This window comes from Rutilus rutilus, assembly GCF_951802725.1.
Source record: "Rutilus rutilus genome assembly, chromosome: 2".
In the NCBI taxonomy this organism is placed as follows: Eukaryota; Metazoa; Chordata; class Actinopteri; order Cypriniformes; family Leuciscidae; genus Rutilus; species Rutilus rutilus.
In genome coordinates this window covers 25,038,764-25,064,224 of record NC_140210.1, presented here as the reverse complement: position 1 = coordinate 25,064,224, position 25,461 = coordinate 25,038,764, and the positions used below count along the sequence as shown (strand labels likewise).

At 47.2% G+C, this 25,461-nt stretch overlaps 1 long non-coding RNA gene across 1 annotated transcript; it reads right to left on the bottom strand.

The window, feature by feature from the left end:
- Nucleotides 1-23,678: 23,678 nt before the first annotated feature.
- Nucleotides 23,679-25,014, bottom strand: LOC311286671. The gene is made up of 3 exons (XR_014626612.1): nt 24,658-25,014; nt 24,103-24,158; nt 23,679-23,826 (listed from the first exon to the last, which is right to left on the bottom strand). It is a non-coding gene; the product is annotated as an uncharacterized lncRNA (long non-coding RNA).
- Between the last annotated feature and the right edge of the window lie 447 nt (nt 25,015-25,461).

The window sequence follows — 25,461 nt, the reverse complement described above, 5'->3', positions numbered from 1 at the left end:
TGTGGAGTGGGCTTTCACACCAAGGGGGCACGGACGACCTTGCTGCTGGTATGCCAAAGCAATGGTATCCACTATCCAGTGAGATAACCTTTGCTTTGAGAGAGCCTTTCCCTTCAGCTTCCCACCATGACAGACAAAGAGCTGGTCTGAGGTCCTGAAACACCGCGTTCTGTCTACGTAAGCACGGAGGGCGCGTACTGGACAGAGCAGTGCCAAGGCTGGGTCTGCCTCCTCCAAGGGCAGCGCTTGCAGGTTCACTACCTGGTCTCGAAAGGGTGTGGTAGGAACCTTGGGCACATATCCAAGCCAGGGTCTCAGGATCACGTGAGAGTCAGCCGGCCCGAATTCCAGGCACGCTTCGTCAACCGAAAATGCCTGCAGGTCCCCTACCCTCTTGATGGAGGCCAATGCAACCAGGAGCGCTGTCTTCATTGACAGGAACTTAAGCTCCACTGATTGCAAAGGCTCAAAGGGAGCACTCTGCAGGGCAGTTAGAACCACTGAGAGGTCCCAAGAGGGAACGAGGGGAGGACGAGGAGGATTTAGTCTCCTCGCTCCCCTCAGGAACCTGACGATCAGGTCGTGCTTTCCCAGAGACTTACCTTCAACTGCTTCGTGATGTGCGGCAATGGCGGCAACATACACTTTCAGGGTGGAGGGAGACAGCCTTCGCTCCAAGCCTTCTTGCAGGAAGGAAAGCACGACACTGATCGGGCATTTCGTGGGTTCTTGATGTTTAGAAGAACACCAGTTGACGAAGAGGTTCCACTTCAACGCATAGGCATGTCTCGTGGACGATGCTCTAGCGGAAGTGATGGTAGCCACCACCGCAGGTGGTAGGGTACTCAAACCTGCCTCGTCCCGTCCAGGAGCCACACGTGGAGGTTCCAAAGATCGGGACGAGGGTGCCATAAGGTGCCCCGTCCCTGAGAAAGGAGGTCCTTCCTCAGAGGAATTGGCCAGGGAGGTGCTGTCGCGAGGAGTACTAGTTCGGAGAACCAGGTCCGGTTGGGCCAATACGGGGCAACCAAAATGACCTGCTCCTCGTCCTCCCTGATCTTGCGCAAGGTCTGCGCAAGAAGGCTCACTGGGGGAAACGCATACTTGCGTAGGCCCCGCGGCCAGCTGTGCGCCAGTGCATCCGTGCCGAGCGTGCCCTCGGTCAGGGAATAAAACAGGTCGCAATGGGACGAGTCGTGGGAGGCAAACAGGTCTACCTGTGCGTCGCCGAACTGATCCCAAATCAGCTGAACCGTCCGGGGATGGAGTCGCCATTCTCCAGCGAGAGGCCGAACTCGAGACAGCTCGTCGGCCGCCTGGTTCAGGTGTCCCGGGATATAAATGGCTCGAAGCGACCTCAGATGCTTCTGACTCCATATGAGGAGGTGGCGAGCGAGTTGCGACATACGGCGGGAGCGTAGACCACCTTGATGGTTGATGTACGCTACTGTTGCGGTATTGTCTGATCGGACTAGTACGTGCTGACCCCTGAGCAGCGCATGGAAGCGGTGCAGGGCGAGACGTACAGCCAGCAACTCGAGGCAATTGACATGCCAAAGGCGCTGGGGTCCTGTCCAGGAGCCCGCGGCAGCATGACCATTGCACATGGCGCCCCAGCCCGTGTTGGAGGCATCTGTTGATACAACAACATGCCGGGAAACTCGTTCTAAGGGCACTCCGGCCCGTAGAAAACTGAGGTTCGCCCACGGGGTGAAGGTCTGACGGCAGGCTGGAGTCACTGGGACTTGGAGCGTGCCGTGTTGCCATGCCCACCTCGGGACTCGATCGCGAAGCCAAAGCTGAAGCGGTCTCATATGAAGCAATCCCAGCGGCGTTACTGCGGCTGCGGATGCCATATGCCCCAGGAGCCTCTGAAAAAGTTTCAGTGGAACCGCACTCTTGCCCTCGAACTGACGAAGACAAGTCAGCAGTGACTGCGCGCGCTCGCTCGTAAGCTGCGCGCACATGGCGACCGAGTCGATCTCCATACCGAGAAAAGAGATCCTCTGCACGGGGCAGAGTTTGCTCTTCTCCCAGTTGACCCGAAGGCCCAGACGGACTAGGTGCCGGAGCACTAGGTCCCTGTGTTCGCAAACCTGGTCTCGAGAGTGAGCTAGGATCAGCCAGTCGTCGAGATAGTTCAGGATGCGAACCCCGTGTTCTCGGAGGGGAACAAGGGCTGCCTCGACGACCTTCGTAAAGACGCGAGGAGACAGGGCTAGCCCGAAAGGGAGAACCGCGTACTGGTATGCCTGCCCCTCGAAAGCAAACCGTAGAAACGGTCTGTGTCGAGGTAAAATGGAGACATGGAAGTAGGCGTCCTTCAGGTCGATCGCTGCAAACCAATCCTGCGGCCGCACACACTGGAGGATGTGTTTGGCCGTGAGCATCTTGAATGGCAGCCTGTGAAGGGAGCGGTTCAAGACGCGCAGGTCGAGGATTGGCCGTAACCCACCGGACTTCTTGGGTACAATGAAGTAAGGGCTGTAGAAGCCGGACTTCATTTCGGCTGGAGGGACAATCTCGATCGCACCCTTCGCCAGCAGGGTGGCGACCTCCGCTCTCATGACAGGGGCATTGCCACCGACCATAGTGAAGCGGACTCCCTTGAAGCGGGGAGGAGATCTCGCGAACTGAATCGCGTAGCCGAGCCTGATGGTTCTCGCGACCCAGCGGGACAGTCTGGGAAGCTCTAGCCAGGCCTCCAGAAAGTGCACCAGCGGGGTCATACGAACCACAGACGTACCGTCGGTGGGGCAGCGAGGCGGAATGACCGGCACCGGCGAGGGTGGCATAGCGGCCCTGTGCGGGGGCACGGTCATTAACCGCGTCCTGCCAGAGGAGGCCAGGGGAGGGCGCGCGTCCCACGGGGGCGTGCTCTGGCAGGGGTCTGGCGACAGAGGGGGATGAGAGGAGCGTGGCCCGTGGGCGGCGCGTGCTGTCATCCCACACCTCTGGGACAGAGGAGGGCGGCAGTGGCGGGACCCGAGGGTGGCGCGCACTGCGGCCCTCGGACTCTGTCGGCTCAGGATTGGGGAATTCAATTCTGTCTTCAACCACATCAAAGTACTGCTCGTCGTTGGACGAGCAGCGGGGAGTGGAGAACAAAAGATTCTCCCCCGGCCCTCCACCGGGGGAAGGAGTGGCCCTGCTACCAGCTCCTGGGACAGAATTGAAGCCAACCCTGAGCAGCCCGTCTCAGGAGCGCCGCTCGGCCTGGCGTTTAGCGGGCGGCGGGGCTGGAGAGGGCTGTGGCGCCTGCCTGCGGCTCCCTCCACAACGCGGCCCGGGTGAAGGTTGCTGCTGGGGCCGTGCGGGAGGGGCGGCCGCGGGAGGGCGCCCTCGGCGGCGAGCAGGCTGAGGATTCTGTGCCGACGGCTGAGCAGCAGAGCGTCGGGGCAGAATGTGCTTGATAGCCTCAGTCTGCTTCTGGGCGGTCGAGAACTGTTGGGCAAAATCCTCGACCGCACCGCCGAAAAGGCCGGCCTGGGATATGGGAGCATCAAGCAGACGAGTCCGCTCGGGCTCACACATATCAGCCAGGTTCAGCCAGAGATGTCTCTCCTGGACCACAGCTGTGGACATCACCAAACCCAGGGAGCGCGCGGTCACCTTCGTCGCTCGGAGAGCGAGGTCGGTGGCGGCGCGCAGCTCATCAACGAGCCCTGGGTCTGTCCTGCCCTCGTGCATGTCACGAAGCATCTGGGCCTGGTAGACCTGCAGAATGGCCATGGCATGCAAAGAGGCAGCTGCCTGTCCCGCCGCACTGTAAGACTTCGCCACGAGAGTGGACGGGAATCCACAGGCTTTGGACGGGTGCTTAGGATCACCACGTGATGAAGCGCCTGCCGGACACAGCTGCATCGCGACAGAACGTTCAACCGTGGGAATCCCAGTGTACCCACAAGCATCAGCTCTATCGAGGGGAGGAAAGGCGGAGAAAGCCGACGAACGATCGCGGGAAGACATGGGAGCCTTCCAGGACCGCGTGACTTCCTCATGCACTTCCGGGAAGAATGGTATTGGGGTTGGGCGGCGACGAATGTCAGCGGCCGCTCCCAAAAACCAATCATCCAGCCGCGAGCGCACTGGATCGGGCGGCGGGGACCACTCGAGCCCAATGGCCGCGGCTGCCCGGGAAAGCATGGCAGTCAGCTCGGGATCAGACTCGGGCAATGCTGGCACGCCCGAGGGCGGCAACACAGCCGAATCCTCACTTCCCGAGGACTCATGCCCACCTTGTGATGCAGTGATCGACATTGCATCCTCCTGTGGAACGCCAAACGAAACGCGCGGGGCCTCCGTAGAGGGACCGGCGGTTTCGATTTGCACGCTCGCGGGTACCAATGCTGAAGAGGGGTGTGTGGACCGTGGACGTATCGGCGGTTTGTCCCACACAGATACCCTCAGGTCACCCTGGCCACCAGCCGAAGTACAGCCTCTCGGGGAGACCGTAGATCGGGGTGTGGATGAGGGGACTCTCGCTCTGATGAGCTCATTGAGTCTCGACCGCAGCATGGAGATGGTCATGTTCCCGCAATGAGAACATGAATCATCCACAAACGCTGCTTCAGCGTGATCAACGCCCAAACACGCTAAGCAGAGATTGTGCCCATCAGGAGAAAATACATCGCGACCACAACCAGAAGTGCACGGGCGAGACATCTTTAAAAAGACGTGCCACATGCAATGCTCTTTTTGTGAGAGGAAAACTCCGCGGATGTTGAAGCGAACAGGGAGAAATCACACCAACTGTCAGATCACTGACAAGATCAGCAGGGAAGTGTGCACTCGCTGAAATCGCCGTCACACCAACACCGGAGAGCTCGCTCGTCTCGAAGGTAAGAGAAGACTAACTCAGAATCTTTGGCTTGCAGGAGTGGAGAAGTTCTCGGCTCCGAAGCGAAAGCATGTCTGCATTGTGCAGCGTACTTCCTTATATACCCCCTGCGGCGGGCGGAGTTACGCTATGCAAATTCCGCAGACCCATGGCATTTCATTGCCATTGGCTCGTTTTATATACTCGAAGGTGATAGGCTTCTAAGCGAAACCCCAATCGTTGTCATCCGACGTAACTCGGAGTGACCACGAAAGGGAACAGATATTTTATACTGTAATAATATTTCACTCTTCTCCTATCAAGGTACTCCGCTATTGCTGCAGGGTCAGAATTTTTTCGCTTGGCAGTGGCATCTGGTAAAATAGATTCAAATAGTTTTAAACAAATAAATAGGCAATAATAAATACACTACTAATAAATACCAGGTTAATTACTAAACTGAAATTACATGCTCTAATTTTTTGTTGTTGCATTTTTCTCATATTGTACAAAGAGTAAACAAACTTGAAATATATGAAGAAAATATCCCAAATAGCATAAAAATCTATTCCAAATGATACTAAATTAAAGTATTTTTTGTATATAAACTGTCAATTGAATATTAAAGCATAAAACTGCCAATCTAGGACATATATCTATCATGGAAAACAGTCTGCAGTGGTCGCACCACATGATATTTGGTCGCACCACATGATGTTTTCAAATTCATTCAAAATTTACAGGCACATAATTGGCCACCTAAACAAAACAAGCTAGCTTCCCAAAAAAAGGTCACTATGAAATGTATAATACAAATATATATTTGTAGAAATAACTTTAATATTAATTTTTTTTTTTTAGGTCATACCACATGACATCCAAATTTGGCAACTACATACCAACCATTACAGAGGTTTATTTTTTTTCCAATTTGAGAGAATTACAAACCTGCTTGCTGCTTCCATGGGTCCTTGGTAAATTGGTATATGATGTAACGTCCTGTGTTTGAATAGTTTTCAACATTAAAGTCCCAAAATGGTTGTTCCTTGATGGTCGCACCACATGATATTTCATAAAATGGACATCATCGGACAAAGTTTGTTTGTATATTATGATGGAAATATAAATACAAATGCTTTGAATTTTTTTAAAGGATTACAAAACATTTTGGAAATCATGCCAAATAGTGCAGAAAATAAATTTGAATAAATTCAGAGTAATTTCAAAGACGTTTTCAAAACAGAAGTTATGGCCGGACGGTCGCACCACATGATGTTTTGACACTTTAAATAACAAAAAAAATAACAAATAAGTAAAGGTTTTTGATGCGTTAAAGTGAGTACATACATGGGAGAGGTACTTCAAATATGCAGTATCTTTTTATGCATTTAAACCCGTTTTTGCCTGAAAAAATGCAATCGGACAGAAAATTTAGGCGTCACGTCATTGACCCTTATATACCAGTAATAATACTTTAAAATCAATCCTAAATTTAACTGGGAGCCAGTGTAAAGACCTGAGGACTGGTGTGATATGTTCATATTTTCTGGTTCTGCTCAGAATCCTGGCGGCAGCGTTCTATATGAGCTGCAACTGTCTTATGGTCTTTTTGGGAAGGCCAGTGAGGAGTCCATTACAATAATCCACCCTGCTGGTGATGAAAGCATGAACAAGTTTCTCTAAGTCTTGTCTGGAAACAAAGCATCTAATTCTTGCAATATTTTTCAGATGATAGTATGCTGATTTAGTTATTGCTTTGACATGACTACTGAAACTAAGGTCTGACTCTAGTGTCACACCAAGATTCCTGACTTGATGTTTAGTTGTTTGACCCCTAGAGTGAAGGTATGCGTTCACCTTAAGAACTTCATCTTTGTTTCCAAACGCAATGACTTCAGTTTTGTCTTTGTTTAATTGAAGAAAGTTTTGACACATCCAACTGTTTACTTCATCAATGCATTGGCACAGGGAGTCAATGGGACTGTAGTCGTTAGGCGATAGGGCTAAGTAGATCTGTGTGTCGTCTGCATAGCTGTGGTAAGAGATTTGGTTCTTTCTCATTATTTGGCTCATTGGGAGCATATACAGGTTGAACAGGAGTGGTGCAAGAATTGAGCCTTGAGGGACTCCGCATGTCATGGATGTCCACTCAGACTTATGGTCTCCTATACTCACATAATAACCTCTCCCATCTAATTATGACCTGAACCATTTTAGGACTATCCCAGAAAGCCCCACCCAGTTTTCCAGCCTGTCAAGAAGTATGTTATGATCGACAGTGTCAAATGCAGCACTGAGGTCGAGTAGCACCAGCACTGATAATTTGCCTGAATCAGTATTTAGGCGAATATCGTTTATTATCTTTATGAGCGCTGTCTCTGTGCTGTGGTGCGGTCGGAAACCAGATTGAAAATGGTCAAAGGATCCATTCAAGCTCAAGAATTTGTTCAGCTGATTGAAGACAACTTTTTCAATGATCTTGCCTATGAAAGGAAGATTTGAGATCGGTCTATAGTTGCTTAATATGGTCTTTTCCAGATTGCTCTTTTTCAGGAGGGGCTTGACAACTGCAGTTCTCTTACGAGAGGTTCTCTCATATTGCGTAAGCTAGCTTACGCTGCGGGAAAGTCTCCTTTCTCGAGATACTGAAGCCAAAAATTATCCTTAATTTTTTAAAACTTGTCAACGCAGTGCGGCAGCCTGCAGACCTAGGGCAGGCGAATCGCGTGCCCATTGGCTGCTCTGCGGCAACTGCAGCAGCCTATGGCTGAGCCTTGCGCGTGACGTCACGTCCAATGAGCGCGCTTGGCGCGCTTAATGCGTCACAGCCCGTCATTAGGGGTGTGGCTTAGCGTATATAAGCAAGGTACAGAGGCTGCTTCGCTGATTTCTGTCTCTTCAGCGAAGCTCTTCGCATCGCATCTCTGAGGAAGCCGCCGTCGAATCAAGCGACCAGCACGCCGAGGATTTCAGCCTGAGGACGCCGGCCGCTTCGCCGCCTTCAGCCTTCCCTGCCTGCTGCGCCATCCGGCATACATATCCTTTCTTGCTCTGTGTTGTGTGTTTTGTGTGTCCGCCGCGACACACTTGCATCTAAAAGAGCGCGAGGCGTTGTTGCAAATGCCTCGCTCATCCTGTGGCTCGTGCAGAGCCGCGCTCAGCGACGGAGACCGCCACGTGGTGTGCGCTCTCTGCCTGGGCTTCGACCACGCAGCCCGCGCTCTCTCCGAGGGCGGCTGCGAACAGTGTGAGGAATTACCGATGTCGACCCTACGGGCTCGACTCGCTAAATTTGAAGAACCTCCGCCTTCTCCGGCCACTTCTTCCGGGCCACGTAAAAAGAAACGTCGCTCTCAAAGGCCGCCGGAACTGGACGCTACAGCTGAGTGCTCGCCGGAACCTCTCCAGCGAGCCTCGCTCTCTCCTTCCCCCCCACCCTTCACCGACGCGCAGCGGCCGGCCTCTGCCCGCACTGCCGTCGTTCTGGGGGATGACGCAGATGATGCCGCTGACAGCTGCTCTCTGCTCGCGTCTGACAGCGAGGAGTGGTCGGGCTCTCACCGCTCCGCCCCCTCGAATTTGGAGTTTGCCAGATCCCGCGCTAGTGTCGACGCGGAGCTTCTCCGCCTCCTCACTCAAGCGGTCGAGAGAATGGGACTGGATTGGTCCCCACCCCAGGAGCCGGCGCCCAATCGCCTTGACGGATGCTTTCTACCTAGCCTCCGCCCTGCGCCTGCCTCTAGGTCAGCACCCTTCCTGCCTGAGCTCCACGCTGAGCTCTCAAAATCCTGGAACGCGCCGTTCTCCGCCAGACTCCGCTCGCCAGTCTCCTCGGCTCTCTCCCAAGTGGACGGGGCCGCCGAGAACGGCTATAACGGTATCCCCGCCGTTGAGGAAGCTGTGGCAACGCACCTTTGCCCGCCGTCTGCTAGATGGCGCTCAAAGTCTGCCCTGCCATCTAAAGCCTGCAGGACCACCTCAGCTCTCGCCGGCCGCGCTTTCGCCGCCTCCGGCCAGGCTGCTTCCGCCCTGCACTCAATGGCCATTCTTCAGATCCTTCAAGCCGACCTCCTCCGTGAGCTGGACGAGAAGGGCTCGGATCAATCTGCCTTAACGGATCTGCGCAGCGCTACGGATCTTGCGCTCCGCGCTACCAAGACCGCTGCTCAAGCCATCGGCAGATCCATGGCCGCGCTCACCGTCATCGACAGACATCTATGGTTGACGCTCGCGGATATGAGTGAGTCAGAGCGCGCTGTATTTCTGAACGCACCACTCTCGCCCACCGGCCTCTTTGGACCTGCGGTCAGCGGAATTGTGGACCGTTTCTCTGAAGTACAGAAGGCGTCGCAGGCGATGAACCTCTTCCTGCCCCGCCGATCGAGCCCAGCCACAGGCCGCCCTCAAACTCAGCCTCCTGTGCGCAGCTCTAATCAGCGCTCTTCCCGGCCTCCCAGCGCTTCGCAGCGACGCCAGGGCAGTCGCCCTAGGTCGCGCTCGACCAGCCGTCACAGACCGCCGCCCCCCCGGGGCCCGCGGCCCAAGATCGCGTTGAAGCCCGAGCCTGCGAAGTCCTCCTAGCATCCGCAAGGAGGAAAAGATGGTTGAGTCCCGCTACGGCCGGACCACCATCAAAACGCACAGCTCTGTCAGTCCCCTATGTTCAGGCTACTGCAGCAGCTCACACCGCAGCCAACGAGCCAGTAATAGCACTCGCTCGCCTGCACACAAACGCCGTTTTCACGGCGACCCAGATAAATCTCAAAAAGAGTATAAGTGCTTTAAGTGTAGAAAATGTGCCCACACCCATGTGCTCACTGCTTCACACAAGTACAATCCCTATGGTAACGCGCTCAGAGCGCTCTCTCATAAAGCGGCCACACACCGCTCGAGTACTAAATGTAGTAAATGTGCCCACACTTCCGTGCTCACACCTACTCGCTGCACGCTCTGTCACTCAGTTACCTCAAGTTGCTACGGCTCAAGCCGCAGGGACATTAAGTGTAGAAAAAGTGCCCACTCCCGTGTGCTCACTGCCTCACACAGACAAGGTTCCCATGGCAACGCGTCCAGAGCGCTATCTCTTAAAGCGGAAACATTCCGCTCGAGCATTAAGTGTAGAAAATGTGCCCACAGCTTTGTGCTCACACCTGCCCACTACCCGCTCTGCCAGACGGGTTGCAAACCTCATAAAGCTCCCAAACACTGGCCGTGTCATAAGTGCAAATCCCGCGTCAGCTCACGAGCACGCGCACCCACTTTCAGACACCATAATCCCCACGCCGCTCTCGCGCCTGGGATATTTGACAGCAGTTCACGCTCCATCGTCCGAGATCGAGCTGCTAAAATCTGCACAGTCGGCCAGCCCTGTTCCTCTGCCCTCGTGTCCGAGCATCGCGCGCCGCCCCATCCCCATCCATCGCGCGCCGCCCCATCCTCTCTGATACAGGTTCCCCATCCCGCGCAAAGCGGCGATCTGAACCCAGAGACCATTCGACCCCTAGCCATGCATGCAAAAGCATGGGAGGCTATTCAGGGCGCGTCAGAATGGGTGCTCAACACCATAAGACACGGCTATTCGCTCCAATTTGCTCGTCGCCCTCCGCGCTTTCTAGCGCAGACGGAAACGAAAGTGAGTTTGGAAACAGCGCATCTGCTTCAAGCAGAAATAGCGAAGCTGCTGCGAAAAGGGGCCATAGAACAGGTTCATCCTTCCTTGAGCGAGTCAGGCTTTTACAGCCGTTACTTCCTCGTTCCCAAGAAGGACGGAGCATTAAGACCTATTTTAGATCTGAGACATCTGAACAAGGCTCTCATGAGACGGCCGTTCAAGATGATTACAACCAGACAGATCCTTGCGCAGATCCGCCCAGGAGACTGGTTTATCTCTCTCGATCTGAAAGACGCGTATTTCCAGATCCAGATAACCCCCCGTCACAGGCCATTCTTGAGATTCGCCTTCGACGGTCGAACTTATCAATACACAGTCCTGCCGTTCGGCCTGTCTTTAGCACCCCGTACATTCACGAAATGCATGGACACGGCTCTCGCTCCCCTGAGGAGTCAGGGAATGCGAATTCTGAACTATCTGGACGACTGGCTCGTTATAGCGCAGTCAGAGACAGAACTTGTGTCTCACAGAACAGCGCTTCTCAGCCATCTGGAAAGCCTGGGTCTAGCGGTCAATTGGACCAAGAGCTCGCTCTCGCCCCGTCAGTCAATTTCCTTTCTCGGAATAGAACTGGACTCGGTGGCGATGACAGCCAGATTGTCGGAGCAGCGCGCGCGCCGCATCCAGCGCCTCGCTGCATCCTTCAAAGAAGGCAATCGGGTTCCCCTGAAAGCATTTCAGCGCGTCCTGGGGCATATGGCCTCAGCTGCAGCAGTGCTTCAGCTGGGTTTACTGCGCATGCGCCCGCTTCAACGCTGGCTGAGAGCGCACGTATCCCATCGAGCCTGGGCGACCGGCGGCTCGCTAATCAGAGTGACTCAGGTCTGTGTCTCAGCCCTGCAGCCCTGGCTAGCAGCCGAATGGTATCACACTGGAGTGACTATGGGAGTGATTTCACACCGGAAAGTTGTCTCAACAGACGCGTCCAACCTAGGTTGGGGAGCGCTCTTCGAAGGCAGACCGGTCTATGGCCGCTGGTCAGACCAGGAGAATCTCCTACACATAAACTGTCTAGAGATGCTCGCGGTCGAGAAAGCGCTCATGCACTTCCTCCCATTCCTCCATGGTCACCATGTTCTAGTCCGCACGGACAACACATCAGTAGTGGCCTATATGAACCACCAGGGCGGTGTCAGATCAAAGAAGCTCTGCGCCCTGACGGAACGCCTCCTCGTATGGGCTCAGCACTCTCTACGCTCTCTGAGAGCATCGCATGTGCCTGGCCATCTGAACGAGGGCCCCGACAGACTGTCCAGGGACAACGTTCCCCCTGGGGAGTGGTCTCTACACCCCCAAACAGTCCAGTCGCTGTGGCGCCGCTTTGGCAGAGCGAAAGTCGACCTCTTTGCGTCAAAAGACAACGCACACTGCCCAGTATTCTTTTCAAAGAGCGAGGACGCGCTGGCCCAGACATGGCCCAGCGGCCCGCTATATGCTTTTCCCCCGGTCTCTCTGCTGCCTCAGGTCATCGAGAGAGTCAGGAAAGCGCGCCACACAGTGCTCCTCATAGCCCCGTTCTGGGAGAACCAAGCTTGGTTCCCGGAACTCATACAATTGGCAGACTCAGCCCCTTGGCCGATTCCGGTGCGGAGAGACCTTCTCTCTCAAGCCCGCGGCTCGATTTGGCATCCCCACCCAGAGCGCTGGTCTCTGCATGCGTGGAGCCTCAACAATTACATGCTGATCTACCAGAAGGGGTGATGAACACGATCATACAATCTAGAGCCCCCTCCACGAGGCGGCTCTACACGTCCAAATGGTCGGTGTTTAACAAATGGTGCACTGCCAGAGGGCTCGATCCACAGACATGTGGGGTCTCGCAAGTATTGTGCTTCCTTCAAGAGCTACTGGACGCGGGCAGGTCCCCCTCCACGCTCAAAGTCTATGTTGCGGCCATTTCAGCGCTCTCTATCTCAGAGCCGGGCCGCGCATTAGGAAGGAACGAGTTCGTCATCCGCTTCCTTAGAGGAGCGAGAAGGATGAACCCCCCGTGACCCCCTTCGGTTCCTATGTGGGATCTTTCACTGGTCTTAGACGCACTGAAAGCACATCCCTTTGAACCCTTAGAAACGGTGGATATGAAATACCTCACGCTCAAAACCGTTTTTCTGATAGCACTGTCTTCAGTAAAACGTGTGGGAGACCTTCACGCGTTATCCACTAACGCTGCGTGCCTCGAGTTCGGACCCAATGACTCCAAAGTTATTCTCAGACCGAGGCATGGGTACGTCCCCAAAATTTTGGGCACTCCCTTCAGAGCGCAGGTCATTTCCCTTTCAGCCCTGCCGAATGCTGGCTGCGAGACAGATAGTAATCTCCTCTGCCCAGTTAGGGCGCTGAGAAGCTATATTTCGCGCTCCGCCGCCTTCAGGCGTTCAGAGCAGCTCTTTGTTTCGTTTGGTGGGCGCACCAAGGGTCTCGCCGCCTCGAAACACACCCTATCCAGATGGATAGTTGACGCTATCGCAGCTGCTTACGCATCTAAAAACCTGCAGTGCCCTTTGGGCATTCGAGCGCACTCCACCAGAGGCATGGCCTCATCGTGGGCGTGGTCCAGCGGGATTCCCATTCATGACATTTGTGCAGCGGCAGGCTGGGCCTCCCCCTCCACATTTGTTAGGTTTTACAACCTGGAAGTTCCCGCCTTGCAGGCCAAAGTGTTATCAGTCTAAGTCTCGCGTAAGCCAGCCCACTGTCTGTGCGCGGGCTATGTTGTTGATTTAGCTCTACTGGTTGAGCTGCACTATGTGGGAAGTGTCAGTTGGACCGGCTGTGCCGCTCCCTGCCCCATAATATGTGCTTGTGTACTGTGGTATCTTGGCAGCCCAGCTCCGCTTCGCGTTCCCTGGGCTCTCCATGGATTCATTCAGGATGCTGGGCGCGTGCACGGCGTTGACAAGGGTGTTCCCGCAGCGTAAGCTAGCTTACGCAATACGAGAGAACCTCTCGTAAGAGAACGTACTCGGTTACTAACGTAACCTCTGTTCTCTCTAGAGAGGGAACGAGTATTGCGTAACCCGCCGTGCTCTCGCCACGAGCTCATTTCGCTTCATGCGACAGAAACCAGCGAAGCAGCCTCTGTACCTTGCTTATATACGCTAAGCCACACCCCTAATGACGGGCTGTGACGCATTAAGCGCGTCAAGCGCGCTCATTGGACGTGACGTCACGCGCAAGGCTCAGCCATAGGCTGCTGCAGTTGCCGCAGAGCAGCCAATGGGCACGCGATTCGCCTGCCCTAGGTCTGCAGGCTGCCGCACTGCGTTGACAAGTTTTAAAAAATTAAGGATAATTTTTGGCTTCAGTATCTCGAGAAAGGAGACTTTCCCGCAGCGTAAGCTAGCTTACGCAATACTCGTTCCCTCTCTAGAGAGAACAGAGGTTACGTTAGTAACCAAGTACGTTTTCAGGGAGTTCGGAAAACTACCAGAGTGAAGTGAGGCATTTACCACTACTAGAAGATCTGCTTCTAGACTGTTTAACACACTTTTGAAAAAAGATGTGGGAAGTGTGTCAAGAGCGCAGGTTGATGTTTTAAGGTGCTGTACGGTTTCTTCCAAAATTTTGCCATCAATTTCTTTGAAGTCAGACATAGTAACTACTTTCTCAGGTGGTCTGATCTGTCTGACCCCAGTGCAACTCAAGGATGTGCTGATCACCTTTCTGATATTATTGATTTTCTCAGAGAAGAAAGAAGCAAACTCACTGCACTTGTTGTCTGAGAGCATTTCACTGGGAATCTGGCTTGGGGGGTTTGTCAGTCTCTCTACAGTAGCAAAAAGAGTGCGTGTGTTGTTTAAATTGCTGTTTATAATATTTGAGAAGAAAGTCTGTCTAGCTTTGCCTAATTCTATATTGAAAGCATGAAGGCTGTCTTTGTAGATGTTATAATGGACTACAAGTTTTGTCTTCCGCCACATGCGCTCTACTTTTCTGCATTGTCTTTTCATATTTTGCACTGCTGTTGAGTTTCTCCAAGGTGCTTTTTGTCTGCCACTCTTCTTCCTGACTTTCACATGAGCAATTTCATCAATTACACTTTTAACTTTTGAGTTAAAAGAATCAAGGAGAAAATCAACAGAATCTGCAGATATGCTTGGTGTTAAGGATATAGCCTTCATAAATAGTACACTAGTGTTCTCATTTAAGCATCTCTTCTTGACAGACACAGATCTCGCTTCAGTGGCAGGAGAGATCAATATATCAAAGAAAATACAGAAATGATCAGACAGTGCTACATCCTTAATGACAATCGATGAAATGTTTAGACCCTTACTGATAAGTAAATCTAGAGTGTGTCCACGATTGTGTGTGGGTCCATGTACATGCTGAGTCAGATCAAAAGTTTTTAAAACAGTTTTGATTTCTTTTGCCATATTGTTTTCTGCATTATCTATGTGAATGTTAAAATCTCCAGCAATGGCAAAACAGTCAAACTCTGAGGTAATTGTTGATAACAGTTCTGTAAAGTCCTCAGCGAAGGCTGGAGAGTATTTTGGAGGCCTGTAAATAATGATAAGTAAAATGCGTGGAGCACCTTTTAACACAATACCCAGATATTCGAAAGAAGGGTAATTCCCAACTGATATTTGCTTGCATTGATAGATATCTTTAAAAAGAGCAGCCAGACCCCCACCTCTCTTAACAGCTCTGCAGACACTCATAAAAGTAAAGTTAGGAGGGGCTGCTTCATTGAGGATTGTTGCACTGTAGCTGTCTTCTAGCCAGGTTTCATTTAGAAGCATAAAATCTAGGTTGTTTGTGGTTATTAAGTCGTTAACTAGAAGTGATTTATTTTTAAGTGAACGAATGTTTAAAAGTGCTAACTTAACAGTCGTACTTTTTGTCCCCACATCAATCTTACTTTCACATGTAATAGGCACCAGATTAGATGGGTTTGCTGTACGGCTATTGAAGGCCTTAGACATTCTATCTTGTATTAGAACAGCAATAGAGAAAGATACAGGCACACTGGGTTCCCGCTTGTTTTGTAAACATTTGAGAAAGTTACTGTTATCAAAACGGGGACCCGACACATATCACTGAGAGCTGGTATCAGTTGTTTTTGGTTCACCTCGAGCAGACGGAGGAGGGTGTGGGCCCTGGCGTTGTGGCAGAGGCCGAAGAGCTCTCACAGGAGGAGGGGGAGGGCGAGCTGGGCCCGCGGGCTTTGGTGGCAGCGGTGCCTGTCGTTTTTTGGTTGGTATCTGGGGGCTTGCAGCAAAAGAGTGGGATAGTTTGGTTCCAGCGTACACCAGTTCTTCCATTTTCTGTGAGAAGCACAGAAGTGGCGATGATGATGCTGGGGAGAGGGAAAAGGTGTCTGGTGAAAGGGGCTGTTGCTCTGGTGTTATAGGAGGCTGTGATATGCTGTCCTGGCTTCCCTGGCTGTTTTCCAGGAAGTCGTCCTTGGGTGCTGAATCTTGGAGCATTTCTAATATGTGTGTCTGTGGTGAGCTCTGTGGGCAGGGCTCAGCTGAGATTGAGTCCGTGAGCAGAGGTTGTTGTGGCGGAGTGGTGTTATCATTGTCCTTGTGTGATATGTCAACCGCATGTCCATTTTGCTGCTGAAGTGAAGTCCTGTGGTCAGTCATACTGTGTCCAGGTGTGTGTGTGCCATTCAGATTGAGTGGATTGGCACACATTGCAGAAGGATGATTGAGGGAGAAGTAGAAATTGTCCTTTAACACTCTTGAACCAAGTTTGTTTGGGTGATGGCCATCCCGATGAAAAAGTTGTCTCTGACTCCAGAAAAGATTGAAATTGTCAATGAAGTTTACTGCTTTTATATTGCAGGTTTTTTGCAGCCATGTATTTAGCCCAAGCAACCGTGAAAACCTGTTTGTTCCTCTTGCTGGGAGAGGTCCACTGATGAATGTTTGAACTTTCAGTCTTTTAAGTGTTTCAAAAAGTTCATTGAAATCCTTCTTAAGGAGTTCTGACTGCTCTTTATGAATATCATTCTTCCCCACATGAATTATGAGTCGATTTGCAGTCTTATGTTTCATTAGAATGTTCTGAAGTTCCCTGTTTACATCAGAAGTTGTTGCTTGTGGAAGGCAGCACGTAGTTGTATCCCTGCTGCTAATGTTTCTGATTATGGAGTCCCCCACTATCAGAGTCCTGGGCCCGGCTGCGCTCTGAGCTGAGTGCCGCTGTCTGCTCGACCTTGAGCGCCAGTTAGCATCAGTGTTAGCTACTGGCCCATTTAGTCTGTGTTCGATCACATTCATCACATTTGGGGATTCCTCATTTACATTCATTAGTACTTCAAATCTGTTCTCAAGATGTATAGGTGGTGGTAGCAGACCAGTGTTTGCAATCCTTGTCGGAGCTGTATCTGGGGTAGAGCATGCTACTGCGGCAATATGTGAGGCTCGTGACAATCTGATGTCTCGAGTGCCTTTGGGTCTCGCTCCCTGTTTGTGCCATCGATTTGTAAGTCGATCGGCTTGTTTCTCTACCTGTCGAGGAGCACTAGTTTCATGGGACTCACCGGTATGCTGTGGGTGTCCATGACGAAGCTCTGTTGTGTGCTCCGTCTGGTTTGGTGGTCCCGTAAGTAACTTTGTTTCAAGAACTGCAATCCTTTGTAAAAGTCTGTGGCAGTTGGTGCAGCAAGTAGATTCTTGAACCTGAAGAGGCATTTTCTCTCTTATCCTTATGAATGTAGGCAGTTGTGTTTTCCTTTCCCGGAATGTAAGCTGGTCGGGTAAAAGAATTCTGCGTTTTTGTAGTAATCCAAACTTTGTTGTCTGAGCACTGTGCTGATTGCTGAAGATAAAATTAGGTGATAAAAGGAAATAAAATATAAAAATATAGGAGATAAAATGTAAAAGCGATAGAGCAGAGCGCGGAGCAGTAAGCAAGAGCGTCCGAACAGTAGCTGTACAGGAAGTACAGCTCATAAAAACAAAACAAATAAAAACAAAGTGTTGTGCTTTTTGCCAAATAAAGAAAAATAAACATGATGCGAGTTTGCCTTCTCTACGTCAGTGAAGTCCATTCTGAAACGAGTCCAAAAATGAACTGTAACTCAGCAAATTCTCAGTCACTCAGGCACACAGACATAAAGCTTGAGTTCTCTTCTTTTAAATTAAGTAATTTATATAAAAAACTAATATTCTCAGTTTATGTGATCTGTATGAAAAGAGAGAGATGTCAGTCGTTCTCATTTCAGCTCATTATCTGTTAATGTGAACACTCCCACCGTGCACGCTATTCAAATGCAAATGATCTGAGGCAATCCATGCATACATGTCAACGCCCACATCAGCTCGATAAAACACACCAAGTTTAATCAGACTTGTGTACTTTAGGCCGTCTTGCGAGACTGTGAGGAATAATACTATCGTAATAATAATCCTGGGAAATTTACCTCAGAAGTGCTGCTTAGTTTCACTTCGAGGAGCAACGGATCCAGCTGAGGACTGTGAATAATAAGTTATTTATTCTTAAGTGCTTTGTTCTAATCGCGATATGCAATAGTGTCTGTAAATGCAAAAAGACCGTCTGGGCTTCTTCGTAAAATAGTCACACTTAGCTTCCTCCCGCCCGAAAACGGGCGAAGCCTTAAAATTTTACTTTACTTTTTCCCAGGATAACCAATCAAATATATTTTTGTTCTATAATGTTTTCTGATTATTATTTAGAATTTTTAGAATTTTTTATGATACTTTGCATTAATTATATAATTTTTATGAGCAATTTTTTCCATTAGAATTATTTTTTTTTTTTTTATTTTTTTTTTTCAATAAATGCAACATTTCACATCAAAATAGAGTGCAGGCCTAAAAAAAAAAAAATTTCAAGTGAGAAGAGCGCCCTCTAGTGGCTTCAAAATGTATTAATTTGTGTCATGTCCTATAACCGCCTATAGGCGGCCTATAGCTTTTTTTATTTATTTATTTGATTTATTCCCATTCGGAAAGATTTTTTTTTTATTACTAAGCAACCACTGAATGGAACAACACAAATTATATATCATTTTAAAGCTTAGGATCTCAGCTTTTTAATGCATCTAATTACATTTATTAACTCCTAACGAGTGCTGAGTAATCCCTCTAAAACCGAGTGTACTGCCAGCAGGCGCCACCTAGCTGCGAAAATATTCTTTACCATATTTTTAAAAAATCTTGCCTTGATTAACACAAAGTTGATGTCATTTGAAAGCTTAGAGTCTGAACTTTACAGTGAATGTATCCACTTTGAAAAACTCTTAAGTATTGCTGAGTTATTTGCTGATAAATAGAATTTCTTTTTTTTTCATAATCTATAAAATAATGTACTGCAATGTGTCAAAAACATCATACAGCTCATGAAACATTCTCAGATAATTGAAAATGGCACTTCGTTTTTTACAGCATATTATTACAATTAAAATGAGCCCAAAATTAACATAATCTATTGCTTTTATGACAAGATATTCTTCATGGAGAAAAAATTGCCCATGAGGGGGTGTCAAAGACTGTAAAAAAAAGGCTGTCTCTTTTCCAAATGCTGTAACTTCTGATTCCTTTATCCAAAAATTATATTTGGTAACCCTTTCTTTTACAGTCCCCTAATTACTAGGTATTTACCTGGTAAATATATGGTAAGTTATAGTTGGTTATTGGTAATTACCACAGGTAACAAGTATGTAAATGCAGAGAAACTACAAACTAATTACTAGGTATTTACCTGGTAAATATATGGTAAGTTTTAGTTGGTTATTGGTAATTACCACAGGTAACAAGTATGTAAATGCAGAGAAACTACTAAGTATTTACCTGGTAAGCATATGGTAAATTATAGTATTTTAGTGTGTAATTACTTAAGGTGATTAGTATGCAATTACAGAGAAACTACCAGGGAAAAAAACACCACTGTTAAATATCAACTCAACAAAGTACTGTGTACTTGTTACCTGTTTAGGTTGGTAATAACTCCGATTTAATTGTGTACTTCCTCAGAATGTAGGCAGACTATTTTTAGAAACACCTCCAGTATTACCCATCAATTCAAGTTAGGTTTGTAGTTATCCTAGGGTTATGTTGGTAACAGTCCATGTTTATTTATTACTATCTTGAAATTAAGACGTAGTTTCCAATAAATTACCTTGTCTTACATAGTTGTTGTTCATTGCTACACCCATTTATAGAGGGTTTGTCAAATAATTTACCTTACACTTACCTGGTAACTACCCCGCAGGAACAGTTTTCCCTAATGTCATGGCACATCTTAAATACTGGGTATGTTCTTGCAGATGTTTTTACAATTTACTCAGTAAGTAAAGTGTAACTGTACTGTAAAATGAAGCCTTGTTTATTTCCATGGTATTACCGGAATTGTACCATATAACTTGATCATCCCCTTTTCCATATAGTCACAATTTTTTACCTCATATGTCCTGCAACGTTACCAAGGAAAACATGACAATTTACTCAGTAAGTAAAGTGAAACTGTACTGTAAAATGAAGCCTTGTTTATTTCCATGGTATTATCGGAATTGTACCATGTAACTTGATCATTCCCTTTTCCATATAGTCAAAAATTTTTACCTCATTTGTCCTGCAACGTTACCAAGGAAAACATGACAATTTACTCAGTAAGTAAAGTGAAACTGTACTGTAAAATGAAGCCTTGTTTATTTCCATGGTATTACCGGAATTGTACCATATAACTTGATCATTCCCTTTTCCATATAGTCACAATTTTTTACCTCATTTGTCCTGCACGTTACCAAGTCAAGTCAAGTCATTTTCATTTATATAGCGCTTTTAACAATGTAGATTGTCTCAAAGCAGCTTTACAGAGATAAATGTATAATTTAACGTAAGATTGTTTTGGCTTTATAGCGGTTCTTTAATAAAGTTATTTTCCAGCTAAAGTTAGTTTTGATTGATTCGCTTCCGTCGCAACGAAGATTTGTTTTTAAATTAGGGCCGCCAAGACGACACCATTCTCTCTACACAGACTTTAAACGCGAACCTGTGAGAAACGCTGATGGCGTTCAGATGCGCATTAAGAACGGGTTCTATAGTTATGTGCGTTTGAATATATGTGTGCAGGTTTGGAATTCCCTGCAAACCAAGCCTAAACAAATTACTGGTGTTTCCTTATAGTTTTGATTCAGAATTTAATTTAATTTTATCAATTCGGGGTAGATACGCAAATTGAGTTTTCCCGACGACGCATTATCTGTAGAGTGGGAAAGGGATCCTCCATAGGGAGAGACTAGTTGGCACTTCAGCACTGCGTTGACATCGGGTCCAGGCGAAGGTCCTTCATCAGATCTGGAAACGGCCTGGATCCGGCAGGCTGCGGGAAAACCTTGGGATAAACAAAGACACTAAAATTAGCGTAGATGCCATTCTTCTCATGATGTAACAAGTACATCAGGATTTATGGGAAGTGTTCCCGGTTCCAGCTGACCTAATCTATGCAGCCTAATATTGAATTATAGAAGTCTATAATGTATTATGTGAACGCTATGTCAAAGAGATGTGTCTTTAATCTAGATTTGAACTGACAGAGTGTGTCTGCTTCCCGGACAATGGTAGGAAGGCTGTTCCAAAGTTTTGGTGCTAAATAGGAAAAGGATCTACCGCCAGCAGTCGATTTAGATATTCTAGGTATTATCAACTGGCCGGAATTTTGAGATCGCAATAGACGTGAAGGAGTATAATGCGTTAAGAGCTCGCTCAAGTACTGCGGAGCTAAACCATTTAGTGCTTTGTAAGTAATCAGCAATATTTTAAAATTGATGCGATGTTTAATAGGGAGCCAGTGCAGTTTTGACAGAACCGGGCTAATATGGTCATACTTCCTGGTTCTGGTAAGAACTCGAGCTGCTGCGTTTTGAACTAGCTGTAGTTTGTTTATTAAGCGTGCAGGGCAACCACCCAGTAGAGCATTACAATAATCTAGCCTTGAGGTCATGAACGCATGGACTAATTGTTCCGCATTTGTCAATGAGAGCATATGACGTAATTTAGATATATTTTTAAGATGGAAAAATGCGGTTTTACAGATACTAGACACGTGACTTTCAAATGAAAGATTGGTATCAAAGAGCACACCCAGGTTCCTAACCGACGACGAAGACTTAACAGAGCAGCCATCAAGTGTTAGACAGTATTCTAGGTTATTACGTGAGGAAGTTTTTTGTCCAATAATTAGAATCTCTGTTTTTTCAGAATTTAGAAGTAGGAAATTACGAGTCATCCAATTTTTTATATCAGCTATGCATTCTGTTAATTTAGTGAATTGGTAAGTTTCGTTAGGTTTTGAAGAAATATAGAGCTGAGTATCGTCGGCATAACAGTGGAAGCTAATTCCATGTTTCCTAATGATATCTCCTAATGGTAGCATGTACAGAGTGAACAGCAGCGGTCCTAGTACTGAGCCCTGTGGTACGCCATACTGAACTTGTGATTGATAAGACATCTCTTCATTTACTGCTACAAACTGATAACGGTCAGATAAGTATGATTTAAACCATGCTAGTGCAATTCCACTAATGCCAACATAGTTTTCTAGTCTATTTAAAAGAATGTTGTGGTCAATGGTGTCAAACGCAGCACTAAGATCGAGTAACACTAATAGAGAGACACAACCACGATCGGATGATAAGAGCAAATCATTTGTTACTCTAACGAGAGCAGTCTCAGTACTATGGAAAAGGGAATGATCAAGTTATATGGTACAATTCCGGTAATACCATGGAAATAAACAAGGCTTCCTTTTACAGTAAAGTTTCACTTTACTTACTGAGTAAATTGTCATGTTTTCCTTGGTAACGTTTCAGGACAAATGAGGTAAAAAATTGTGACTATATGGAAAAGGGAATGATCAAGTTATATGGTATATATTAATTTCAATAAGTACTTACTTAACGAGCGCTAAAAGAGTAGGTACTTTATAGCCAGATCTCGTTGAGTATGAATGCGAACCGGACATCTGCCATGTTGACGTTATCATGTGACCTACGACGCATCACACGCGCAACAACTTAAAAGATTTGAACGACACGTTTAATTCATCTATCTGTAAATATCTTGATATTGATTAAACTTGCTCATTTTGTGGTCTTTTTGAAGAAAACGTCTTTTTTTTTTTTATCCAAACATTTTCATCCACAAGCAAAAGTGGCTAACTGCTTTATTTTTCCCTTTTTCTTGTTGAATTTAACTGTCGTTTCATCCCTCAGGCCTAGGCCTATAAATAACAAAAAATGCTTTTTTTAAAATGTATTATAATGAATTATTTAAGAAAATATATATTAAGATATTCAACCTAGGTTCTTTTTTCCTGTGTAAAAAATCTCGTATGTATGCAAACCCATAATATATATATATATATATATATATATATATATATATAATGGGTTTGCATACATAATGAGATTTTTTACAGATCTCATAACATCAGTAACTGGACAGCCCTACCTAGAACGGGTTTCCTCAGCGTTTGTAATGTCTGCACAAAGGGCAGCTTTTCGAAGATTCGCCTTTGGAGGAAAACTGTTGATTTTATACTCGAAAAATTTAAGTATCATTAATATTAAAAATTAATATTACCTCAGAATTAATTGCATTGCTATCCCACCCCAAAACATACAATAACAACAACGAAAACTGTTGATTTTATACTCGAAAAATGTAAGTATCATTAATATTAAAAATTAATATTACCTCAGAATGAATTGCATTGCTATCCCACCCCAAAACATACAATAACAACAACGATAAATGCTGACCAATACTTAATTATATAACTTTTTACTGAAAATGATATAATTCAATAAAACAAACAAAATGTAATGTATGTCATGACATAGCTATGCATGATTGAATACACTCTAGATGTGTATATAATGAACATATCTACATTTTCTTTCAAACAATTAAATAAAACATTAATTAAATAATTATATTTTATTTTCTGACAACGAGAAATATTAATAAATTAGTAAAAGAATGAATGAAAGTCACCACCACACAATAAACAAATGCAAAAGTCAACACATGAAACAAAGCTTTATTCAAACGTATGTATGTAGGCTACAGGCGCTGAACCCCACATCCTTCTGCCATCTCAACACAGCGGTTCCCATTCTGCGGCTTTATTCTGATGTATCAGCTGACCGCCAGAGGTGAGCCGTTCCCTCGTGCCGGAGGTTGTTGCGTGATGTGTTGTGCTTCACAATCAGAGGCAATAAGAGCAGGTGGAGTGATGGAGGGTCTCGTAAGGGCTGGTGGAGTGATGGAGGGACTCATCCATGGCACCGTTTCCAGGATTCAGCTCTGGGCTCCTCATCCTCAGTGCTCACACCAGCCTGCTGACATTTCAGATCCTACAAAATGCACAAACATAACACAAAGGCAGTAATTTTAACCGCACAATGTCATTTGATTTCAGTATTATTTAGAAGACAAAAACGCTTTTTTTCCACAAATGCCGCCATCATCTTTCCTTGCAGGTCCTGCTCCACCACAAAAGCTGTGCAGCAAATGCACAGAAATCAAGAATCAGAAAGGTGCTGTAATAGCTCTGTTTGAAATTACAATAATTAAAATAAACTACAACTTAAGATTTAAATAGTTGTTATTCATTTCTGTAGTATACTCACTCAAAGCCTTCATGAGCCACTCTCCACCAGATAAACACACATCTGTTCATCTGTCCCTGTAACATCCAGACAAGATTCACATTACCTCTGTGATTTATGAACTCAACACTACATTTACATGCTGAGGTTGTTTTAACATTTTATCCAACATAAATGTTCCTCAATTTATCAACTACTAATGGACAAATAAAATAGATAACTTATGTTTAACGTTACTTTATAGATTTGTTCTACATAATAGCACACATTCATCATCACTCAGATGTCTATTTCATGTTGTGATATTTCAAGATTTTCCTGTCAGATGTAAATAGACATTTAAAATAAGCGTCTTTAAGATGTATGGTTTATGTAAATCCACTTTAGAGACGTAACTTACGTGTCTTTACTGGAGCTCCCCTATTAGCTAACGTTATACATAATAAAACGTGTTTTTACAGCAAAATCACAACTATACTACACTGTGTAACGTCTTTACACCTTCAACAATTCAACAGTTTACTCTACAGTAGTTCAACACATGCAATTTTAACAAAAGGAACTGTGTTTACTCACATTTGAAAGCACCCGCGTCGCCGATCTCTGCGATGTTTGATAATGACGTATCCTCTCGCGTGGCCTCCTGGGATAGAACAGTATCCATCGGTTGAGCACTCAAAAATCTGGCCGAAAGCAGTAAGCCATCCGGGAACTTCTCGCCTACTCTTTTATGAATACTGATGTTTCGAACGTACTGCTTCCTTCACGTACTGTTTTCGCCTACTATATAGTAGGAAAGTAGGCATATTCGAACGCACTTAAGTCCGAATCTCGCGATAATTGACCTTTCGCCGAGCCCCGCCCCCCTTAGTTACTGTTGCTACGTCCGACAAACAAATGGTCAAACACGACCAGCGCGACAGATTGCCATGATGGGAAGAGGTATACCCGTGCGTGTCAGTGACCATTTTTGGAGCAATACCTCCGAGTTCTCTTACGAGAGGTTCTCTCGTATTGCGTAAGCTAGCTTACGCTGCGGGAAAGTCTCCTTTCTCGAGATACTGAAGCCAAAAATTATCCTTAATTTTTTAAAACTTGTCAACGCAGTGCGGCAGCCTGCAGACCTAGGGCAAGCGAATCGCGTGCCCATTGGCTGCTCTGCGGCAACTGCAGCAGCCTATGGCTGAGCCTTGCGCGTGACGTCACGTCCAATGAGCGCGCTTGGCGCGCTTAATGCGTCACAGCCCGTCATTAGGGGTGTGGCTTAGCGTATATAAGCAAGGAACAGAGGCTGCTTCGCTGATTTCTGTCTCTTCAGCGAAGCTCTTCGCATCGCTGATCTCCGAGGAAGCCGCCGTCGAATCAAGCGACCAGCACGCC